The sequence below is a fragment of the Mchenga conophoros genome, linkage group LG20 (genome assembly GCF_057382185.1).
Source record: "Mchenga conophoros isolate Kocher_MC1m ecotype Shallow Benthic linkage group LG20, M_conophoros_male_GT1.1, whole genome shotgun sequence".
NCBI lineage: Eukaryota > Metazoa > Chordata > Actinopteri > Cichliformes > Cichlidae > Mchenga > Mchenga conophoros.
This window is the reverse complement of record NC_140545.1, coordinates 18,649,184-18,656,276: the sequence shown is the minus strand read 5'-3', so window position 1 is coordinate 18,656,276 and position 7,093 is coordinate 18,649,184. Positions and strand designations below refer to the sequence as shown.

The 7,093-nt window shown below is 40.0% G+C and overlaps 1 long non-coding RNA gene across 1 annotated transcript in view; it reads left to right on the top strand.

Annotated features, from left to right (window-relative positions):
- Positions 1 to 3,357: 3,357 nt before the first annotated feature.
- The window catches only part of LOC146550613 (uncharacterized), a 33,692-nt gene continuing 29,956 nt past the window's right edge, over positions 3,358 to 7,093 (top strand). The window contains exon 1 of the long non-coding RNA XR_014890142.1: positions 3,358 to 5,376. This is a non-coding gene — a long non-coding RNA (uncharacterized LOC146550613). The remainder of the gene's footprint in view (positions 5,377 to 7,093) is intronic.

Genomic DNA, 7,093 nt, shown 5'->3' with positions numbered 1-7,093 from the left:
TTTTAATCTCACAGCTCGACACATACAAAAAAACAGCCGAGAGAGCACAGACTTTACGCCTGAGAGGCGTGATTGCAGATGCCGCTGAGGTGGGTCCACCTCCCCTGCAGCGGCACTGCAGACCACGCCCTGCCACACACATCAAACGCGTAAAATAAATATTTATGCACTTTTGCATTCACTTTTTGTTTTTTGTTATTTTTACACAGTGTTCTGAATGATTAACAATGGTCTACAGCCAATCTTGTGTATTATTATACAAACTTTGGTTGTAAGATTCAGATAACTATTTAATAAAAGCTAAATATTTTATATGAGAGTAAGAAAGAAAAGTATATCTTTGTGTCCCCCTCTCCCTGTTAATGCCCTACCTGGCCCCCTGGCAAAAGCTGTGCTAGATCCGCCCCTGCACAGTTGCCAGCTGTCAGCTACACAAAAAAAGGAGCTTGGTGTTAGTTGTCTCTCAGAAACAGTTCATAACTTCCCTTCAACTCATTCATGTCACCTAAAAGGTAAACCTGTTTCTCCATCACCAATTCAGCTCTGATGATTCAGTAAGGACATCTCCTGGTTTCGACCAGCCCTTTTTTACAGCTGTGGCTCCAGCAAACATCAGCTGATACTAGAAATTAAAATCAAATGAATTCTAACAACAGCTGATCAAGCTTAAACTGCTGCTGTTGTTTAGCGCAATAAACACACGAGAGAAAAGCCGATCATTGATCAGTTTCACGATTGAAGTTGCAACAGGCGAGAGAATGACAGGGGAGGCTTAGTAACGACAGAATAAATCCAGCTTTGTGTCTTCTTCCATTCTACCTGAAGTACGGGACCAACTGTGTTCCTTTTCAGCTCAATTCAATTCAATCTTTATTGGCAGACTTCATGTCCATAAAAACAAGACAAGAAACACACACACAACTCCCACACACACACACACACACACACACACACACACACACACACACACACACACACACACACAACACAAGGTATAAACCATTAAATATATGTATATAAATAAGTATATAAAACATTAGTAAAAATATAAAACCATAATATACATAAAACACAATTACTTAAAATAAATCAATAAGTACACAAACACTTTAACCAGTGCTTTCTGAGACTGGATGACTAACGGGAACCACTCACTGTCAGATCTGTAAGTGCTAAAATTATACTGTTACTCGAACCATCCAGTCGTTCTCTAAAATTGAACATTAACTTTCTTAAAAGTGCTTTAAAAGTCCAGATACCCACAGCTACAAACATCTGGCTGGCACTACCACTTCTAGGTATCCTGCAAAGGATTCTCATTGCATCATTATATGCAACATGCAGCTTCTGCATGCTACATTGTTTGTAAGATGATCACACGGGGGCAGTATATAGCGGTGTGCAATACGCTTTAAACAAAGCCACTTTAACTGGAAGTGAACAAAAGCTGAATTTGCGTGCAATAGTATTTGCCTGCACATAGAGCTTACATCGTTGTCTGTATATGTCATCATCATCATTCATTTGCTCAGTAATAAAGTGACCGAGGTATTTCACCTTTTTATGAACTTCAAGAGTTTTTTGTGCCAGTTTAAACAAAGTGAAATTTAGCTGTTTATCCTGCTTGGTTCTACATATCAAAACAGCACTTTTAGCAGCATTGTACTCAATGTCATATTGCACACCATATTCAACGCTAAGAAACGCGTAATATTTTCTCTGAATGCGGGACGATTCCGTTTGCACGGGGCGGTTGGCAACCCAATAATTAACCTTATGAATACAATAAAGTTTTCACCATCAGTAACACAGCACCCACCCAGCTGTATGACTTATTGTAACTGATGTAAAAAGTCAGCACAACGGAAATATACATAACGTCTTACCTGACATTCAGTTCACCGGACACTCGTACCGGCGGCGTGAGGGTGAGGGGGGTGAAACCAGACAGAGAACCGCTCTCGGTGTAAGCCAGGGCCAGTCGCTTGGCGGCCGCCTCGCGTCTCTCTTTTTCCCCATCTCCTTTCTGTCATTTTTTCCACATCGAACAGCATCTGGACAATCCACCACCTTTCACTGTTTTTACCGTTACTAAAATGAATAAATGAATCACCAGCCCACATAAATGAAAAATAAATCCAGCAGCCAACCCAAGAGTCATCAAGAAAGACTAGGGGGTGGAACGAGAGCGTGAGCCGGCCTGGGTGTCAGCCGGCCTGGGTGTCAGCCGGCCCGGCCTGGGTGTCACACAAGCCGCGCTAGCCAGCTAGCCGGCTAGCTGCCATCCGGCGCTAGAAGTAACATCGTGAGAGAACTAATATGGGACTTCTTGATAAAACGAGCAGATATTTGAAGTTTACACACCTACATCCTCGCCTGAAAATGGCTTAAAAGTTTATTTTGCGACCTAGAAACACTAATAAAACACATATAAAACGAAATGGTGGCCGCCATTGCTTCACTCGGTAGAGGCGTGCTATGCATTGTGGGATATTGAGTTTTAAGGCAAAGCATTGTGGGATGTGGAGTTTTAAGGCAAATTTGCACTAAAATGTAATTATTTACAAAACTATAAAAGTTATGAACACCAAAAGTCATAGCATAGTAGTCCAGACCCAGCCGCACAAAATGATATAACATATGTAACCCTTGTGTCAAAACTGTGCGGTACATGAGCGTGGGAAAATTTTCACTAAAATATTCATATTTAAAAAACTATAGAAGTAATAAACACCAAAAGTCATAGCATACCATTCCTGATCCAGCCGCACAAAATGATATAACATATGTGAACCTTGTCTCAAAACTGTGGGGCGAGTTACGCGCGGAAATTTCAGGCTGAAAAAGGAAAATAATAATAATAATAATAAGAATAATAAATCCGAGCAATAGTAATAAGTGTGCCTTTTGGCATAGGCACACTTAATAATAATAATAACTAGAAAGCAAAAATTTCAGAAGAAATTTTAAGTGTGCCTATGTAGTTTGCCATTTATACGGCTACAAAAAAAAAATCCAAATAAGGGTAGACAGGCCGTACTACTGCTGGCATACCACTAGAGTGAGCCAACACACCACAAATTAAGTGAGTGAGCCAACACACCACAAATTAAGTTTCACTTTCGTTTCAAGTTAAGTTTCACTTTCCTTCCCATTCATTTCAATGGGCAAAAACTTGCATTAAAATATTCATTTTAAAAAACTATAGAAGTAATAAACACCAAAAGTCATAGCACACCATTCCTGATGCAGCCGCACAAAATGATATAACATATCTGAAGCTTGTGTCAAAACTGTGGGATGAGTTACGCTGCAAAATTTCAGGCGGAAAAAGGAAAATAACTAGAACTAGAAAAAATTGCATTTCCTGCGAAAATGCTGTGTGGATGCCTTACGCTGAAGATTTCTGCTGAAAAAAGCAGAAAAAGTTGAAAAAACAAAAAACATTGCCCTGAGCGAGATTCGAACCTGGCCTTTCTGATCTATAGGCGGCGTCTCACCTTACTGGACCAAACTGATTCTTACAAAGAAGAGGTGGAGAGACTGACAATTCTGGTGAAATTAGCAGAAGCTGCTTAGTATTGTGCTAATAAGAGGTGAAAAGGCTAAACATTTAGCAGAAAAGAGGTGAATCAGAAGAAGTTCTGCTGAAAAGAGGTAAAGAAGCAAAAAGATGAGTTGAAAAGAGGTGTAGAAGTGCTTGCTGAAGATGGCTGTATGTGTAATGACACACTGGAGAGTGTCAAGAAAGCAGAGCGCATGCAAGCAGGGAACATGTGTAGCAACTGTCACAGGTAGGATTCGAAACTCTGCCCCCGGGTCTCACGGCAGCTGCCCTACCCTCTGAGCCAAATGAGTTCTGGTCTCAAGCAAATATATGATGAGAGAGAAAATGTGCACTGTGGAGCAGAAGCTCAAATTAGCAGAAAAGAGGTGAAGAGGAAGAACTTTGTTGTGAAATGAGGTAAAGAAACTGAAATTTGTGCTTAAAACAAGTGAAAAAGCTGAACTCTGAAATCCTGCTAAAACAGTAGTAGAGGCTGATATTTTTCAGCTACTCACTGAGCCAAACTGGTTCTCACGTAACTGAAAAAAGGTGGAAAAGCTTAAAATTCTAATGAAAACAGCAGAAGAGGCTAAGTGCACTGTGGAGCAGGAGCTCTAATTAGCAGAAAAGAGGTGAAGAGGAATAATTTCTGCTGAAAAGAGGTAAAGAAGCAAAAAGCCGAGTTGAAAAGAAGTGTAGAAGCAGAAGTGCTTGCTGAAGATGGCTGTATGTGTAATGACACACTGGAGAGTGTCAAGAAAGCAGAGCGCATGCAAGCAGTGAACATGTGTAGCAGCTGTCACAGGTAGGATTCGAACCTCTGCCACCGGGTCTCACGACAGATGCCCTACCCTCTGAGCCAAATGAGTTCTGGTCACAAGCAAAGATATGATGAGAGGGAAAATGTGCACTGTGGAGCAGCAGCTCAAATTAGCAGAAAAGAGGTGAAGAGGAAGAACTTTGTTGTGAAATGAGGTAAAGAAACTGAAATTTGTGCTTAAAACAAGTGAAAAAGCTGAACTCTGAAATCCTGCTAAAACAGCAGAAGAGGCTGATATTTTTCAGCTACTCATTGAGCCAAACTGGTTCTCACGTAACTGAAAAAAGGTGGAAAAGCTTAAAATTCTAATGAAAACAGCAGAAGAGGCTGAGTGCACTGTGGAACAGAAGCTCAAATTAGCAGAAAAGAGGTGAAAACAGCAGAAGAGGGTGAGATTTGTGCTGATAAGAGGTGAAACTGCGGAACCAATCAGAGGTACTGCTTCTGTCTGCTTCATCAGGCTGTGTACTTGTATGTATTTCTGCCATAGACTGTTAACCAGAATCTGAGGTCCATATTAGAAAAGCTGCTAAAATCATTAAACTTTGCAGAATTGTAATAAATTATCAATATGAATTACCGGTCTGTGATAGTGTATAAATTTGTAGTTAAAAAAAAAACATGTGGGCCAAGGTGGAATCGAACCCACGACCTCTGGTCTGAAGAGCGGTGTCATTACCAATCGCGCCACCTCTAAGGGGGCGGGCGCTTTGAAAAAAAGGGTGATGAGGAGTCAGAATTAGATCGCGGTGAGACGCGAAAAACGCCGTTTTTTGGAGTTACAAAACGTCGTGTAACTCAAAAACTAGGTGGGATAGAAGCATAATTCTTGCACTGGGTGAATCAGCGGACTTTGGTGTACTTTGACTGCGATTTACATAGCTCTTTGTATCTCCGTCGCGGAGATATGACGAGAGAAGAAACGGCTTCATTTTCGGAATTTGAAAAATGAGAGGAGGACAGATTTCCACCCCTCAAACAAGTCTAACTCATCTCAGAACGGTAATAGGTGAGAAAATAATTCTTGAATTGTGAGTGTCAGGAGTGTCTGAAGATATACAGGGACAAGCCTCATGTCTTAACTTTGCTTCGTTAAGGAGATATGACGATTTGAAAATGCCTTCAGTTTCAGTATTTCAGCTCTGAGTTTCACAACCTCCCCATAGACTTTGAATGGGGAGTTTTTAGACCATGTGTCACTTCGAGGCAAATTGTGAAAAAAACGTAACTCTCACAATAATTATAGTGACACTGTCTTAAAGCCAGCAAAAATACCTACGTTTTGATGTATAATTTGTGGAAGTTGAGTGGAAATTGAGCGAGTAGCAAGGAGTTGTTCAGACATGAAGAGAAAATTCAGAACGGACGAGTGTGCAGTGGGAGTTAATTGCATAGCAACCATAGCAACACATGTATTTTCTGAAAAATCACAAAGTTGTAACTGAAAACTTAAAGAGTCATTACATGAAAACGGTAACAGATATGAAAAAGCTGAATCACACAGGAATAGCCCAATCATCTGAGAACGTTTTAAAGTTTGAATGGAGTTTCTAGGTGAAAGTATGAGGAAGTAGTTAAGTTTCAAAGACAAGCAAGTTTTAGCAGAATTGTAGAAGTTTCCCATTCATTTCAATGGGACAAATTAAAGGAAAAAAGTGTAATATTTTAAAAAGTATAATAGTAATAAGTACCAAAAGATATAGCAGTCGAAAGCAGAAATAGCAGAACAGTTTAGAGTTTGAATGGTAAAAATCGGCTGAAAACTGAGGGAGTAGTTAAGCGGCAAAGAAACGGAGCAACTAGAATAATAAAGGATAAAGAATAAAGAGAAACAGGATCTCAATAGTGTGGATGCCTACGGCATCCACCCAACTAGAAAAATTTGCAATTCCTACGAAAATGCTGTGTGGATGCCTTAATGCTGAAGATGTCGGCTGAAAAAAGCTGAAAAAGTTGAATGAAGAAAAAAACAAACAAAAAAAAGTTGCCCTGAGCAGGATTCGAACCTGGCCCTCCTGAGCTAATGGCAGCTATTTAGCTTATTTAGCTCGCTGAGCCAAACTCATTCTCACAAAGAAAGAGTGGAGAGACTGACAATTGTGCTGAAATGAGCAGAAGAGGCAGAGAATTGTGCTGATAAGAGGTGAAAAGGCTAAAAACGTTGCAGAAAAGAGGTGAATCAGCAGAATTTCTGCTGAAAAGAGGTGAATCAGCAGAATTTCTGCTGAAAAGAGGTGAATGAGCAGAATTCTGCTGAAAAGAGCAGAAGCTGCTGAGAATTATGCTGATAAGAGTTGAAATGGTTGAAAATTTGTCAGAAAAGAGGTAAATCAGCAGAATTTCATCTCAAACTCATCTCATTGAGCCAAACTGGTTCTCATATAACTGAAAAAAGGTGAAAAAGCTGAAATTTCTTATTAAAAACAGCAGAAGAGGTTGAGAAAACACTGAACTTTCTAGTGAAAAAAGGCAGAACAACCTGGTTCTGCTCAATTTCAGTCCACCAATCAGAGGTAGTGCTTCTGTCTGCTTCATCAGGCTGTGTACTTGTATGTATTTCTGCCATGGAGCGTTAACAAGAATCTGAGGTCCATATTAGAAAAGCTGCCAAAATCATAAAATGTTGCCGAATTGTAATAAATTATCAATATGAATTACTGGTCTGTGATAGTGTATCAATTTGTAGTGAAAAAAACATGTGGGCCAAGGTGGAATTGAACCCATGA